This window comes from Lepus europaeus, chromosome X, assembly GCF_033115175.1.
Source record: "Lepus europaeus isolate LE1 chromosome X, mLepTim1.pri, whole genome shotgun sequence".
Lineage (NCBI taxonomy): Eukaryota > Metazoa > Chordata > Mammalia > Lagomorpha > Leporidae > Lepus > Lepus europaeus.
In genome coordinates, this window is record NC_084850.1 from 28,481,085 (window position 1) to 28,484,250 (window position 3,166).

Here is a 3,166-nt window from a genome sequence, read left to right on the forward strand (position 1 = left end):
CTTTCTTTCATACATAATTATTTAAATATTTGGGAGTATCAATAATATCTCCTTATAAATTCATTTCTTTGATGCTCTATCTGCACAATTCTTTTAGTCCCATAAACCAACTAGGCCACATTTTCTTCAATTTGTGTAGATTTGGAATTAAATGCAAAACTTTACATTTATTTTTGCTAAGTTTTATCTTGTTAGATGTGGCTTCTGTTAGATTTCTATTGATTTTTATCCAGCTGTACAACATATTAGATCTTTCATGCTTTCCACAAACTTGATCAATAAGTCATTAAGGTCCTTGTCCATATCACCAATAAAAATATTTTGAAAGATAGCACTGATAGCAAAATTACTTGAAAATTCCTCCAGGTTGATAGTGATCTCTCAATCAGAGAACTTTGCTTATGGGCATTAACTACTTGTCACTCTATGAAACTTTTTTTCCTTATTTTGTCATTCTTTACAAAATTTTATTGTGAAATGTGTGATTCTAATCATTGTTTAAATCACCAACTTTTAGGCTTACTGCTTGTTTGCTTGGTTCTGTTTCTCCATTGATTCCCTACCTGGTTTAATGTGACTTTGAACATCTTAAACTCTTCCAGGCTCTTTTAATGGGAGGAGAGGAGATGAGCATATGATCATTGCTTCTACCCGATCAGTCATAATCTGGGATACTTTATGTCAGATGTGAAAGTTCATGATTAAAGCAACAAGTCAAAAAAAAAAAAGAAAGTAACAATCAAGTCTTTAATTATTTACTGTGATAATAGAAGCAAAATGTAAAGAAAATGTGGAATTCCCATCTTCCAGTTTTCCCTCAGGGAACTGCATGCAGATAAAAATTCAGATGGGTTAGCATAGATCCCAAGGTCATGTCATTGTTCAGGGTGCTTCCATTCATTTGATAAGGCTGCTATTATGGACTGTGTCCACTCAAAATTCATATATTGAAGCTTTAGCCCCTAGTACCCCAGATTAGGGCTATAGTATTTGAAAATAGGGACTGTAAGAAGTGATTAAATTAAAATAGATGATGACTGTGGGCTCTAATCCAGCCTGATGGATGTCCTCATAAGAAGAGATTACTGCAGTGGCAGAGGCCAATCAGGCCACTCTGGGTCATCAGTGGAGGTCATAAGTAGGGTTGGAGAGATGCAAATAAAATGGGGCTAAACCTGAAGAACCTGTCGAGCCTGCTGAACATCATGTGGGAGGAATCAAATGGTTACAGCTCTATCAAAGGCCTACCACCACAACTTCAACAAGGCTGACCACTTCCACCTGGTATCGGTGCTCGTGATATTGCTCCACCAGCAGACCTTCTGCCCAGCAAGACCTAATGTGTCACCACACTCCATCTGCTCTAGGAGATTTACCATGCCCAGTTGCACGTCACCATTTGCCAGTCAGCTTTAGCACCTGCTCAGCCTCACTCTGCAGCTATCCAGTGGCCAGGAACCTGACTCATCACAAGTCTCATGATTTTTTACCTCCCATTACAACATCAGAAACTTTTTATTCCTAGTTCATGCTGGAACCTCCAGGGCAACTCTTCAGAAAGATCCCTCATCAGATTGCATCGATGGATATTGGAAACATGAACTAGTGCCACTAGTGGACTTCAAGTTACCCTTGAGTGAATACCAATCTGAGCTGCTGACCTGGAGTAAAACTACCTTCCCTAGTATTCTCAGTGACCCATACTCAGATTCTTATAATTCTGGATTTGAAAATTCAGTTGCTTAACAGATCACAGAAGCTTCAGTTAGTGAACCAAAACCATCTATTGAAAAACATTTTCAGCCAGTTATTCATCCACCACCTCCCCTACATATAGGTGAGGATTCACTGACTTGACTATATCTGACAAAGTTCCACCACACAGTTCAGTGGGATAAGTCTAGGTGTGAGAAGGCTACCACTGGTATGGAGATGAGTGAATATTGGTAAAAGCCTGCAAAAGCCGCTTGTCTTCTCCTCAACAAACACGTATACTTAGTGAATGATAAAGACCCCAAATGCGGTTACCATGATGGCCTCACTCCATCTAAGATTCCTGATTTATTGGAGAACACCACTCCAGTCACTGTTAGAAACATTACTGAAATTAATGAAGTGAAGTCAAATCACCAAGTATTTTTCTGTCCTGGTCAAGATGGGTATGTCCTTACATTCACTGGAAGTTGCAAATTGACTAACTACAGCTGCTGATGTATCTCCTACATGGATTCACCTTTATATATCAAATGGCATCTCTACTTTTGAACAAATTAAGGATTCATATATGCAGAATTGCTTGTTGTGTCTCATGTGTGCTTTCTCTAATCCTTGATCTATAACAAAATTATTCATGTGCAGAACTTGCTTATGAAAGTACAGGCATTCTGTATTAAATTCAGTAGACTGTGCAAATCTAGTACCCTTTCTGGTTACTGAAGCCATTAGTATTGGGGAAGCATTTTTTGAGACAAAAATGTCAAAATAATACCTCATCAGAACCAGCCTATTTATTATTTAGCTATATTTGATTTCCTTTTTGAAACTGTTGGCCTAATCCATGTGAAGAACACATTATCTACTTCAACTAAGTTTTGCGTTCCTGGATGGCTTTTCCTATAGGAATTCCCTGTAGATGGAATTTGCTAAGAACTTAGGAAAATCTCTTTTAGGTATCTTTGCTGATGGCTATCCACAGGATGAATGGTGTTCTCAAAAACGTTATTGTGAAATAGATGAGTTTTGTCATTTTTCATGGAAGAACAAAGTGTCTGCTTTTGCTTAAAGAACAAGTTACAGACTTCTATTCAGGAATATGGTTTTCCTAAGGTTCCAACGTTTAAAACTTTAATGAAATTTAGTGACATTTAGAATTTGTGATACTGTCCTTGAGTGGAAAGCAACTGAGGGTTTTTAAATCTTCAAATGGGAAAAAAATTTGGTTCTTGGCTCTACTTGGGCATTTTGCTCCTAACTTCTTGATAAGCAAAGTTTGAAAAAAGCACATGCTGGAGGGAGGGCTCCTAGATGGCGGAATAGGGAGGGAGCTCACTGATAGTCCAGGAAAAGATAGTTTAATAAAAGTGGAGATACTATAGTCTCATGGAAAAGTTAAGGAAAAAATGCAGAGGAAACCCTCCTGGTATTAGTGGGACACGGTGAACCTACG

The 3,166-nt window shown here is 38.1% G+C and overlaps 1 pseudogene; it reads left to right on the forward strand.

Moving 5' to 3' along the window:
* Window positions 1-1,163: 1,163 nt before the first annotated feature.
* Window positions 1,164-2,436, forward strand: LOC133752527 (CCR4-NOT transcription complex subunit 11-like; annotated as a pseudogene).
* Window positions 2,437-3,166: the final 730 nt, after the last annotated feature.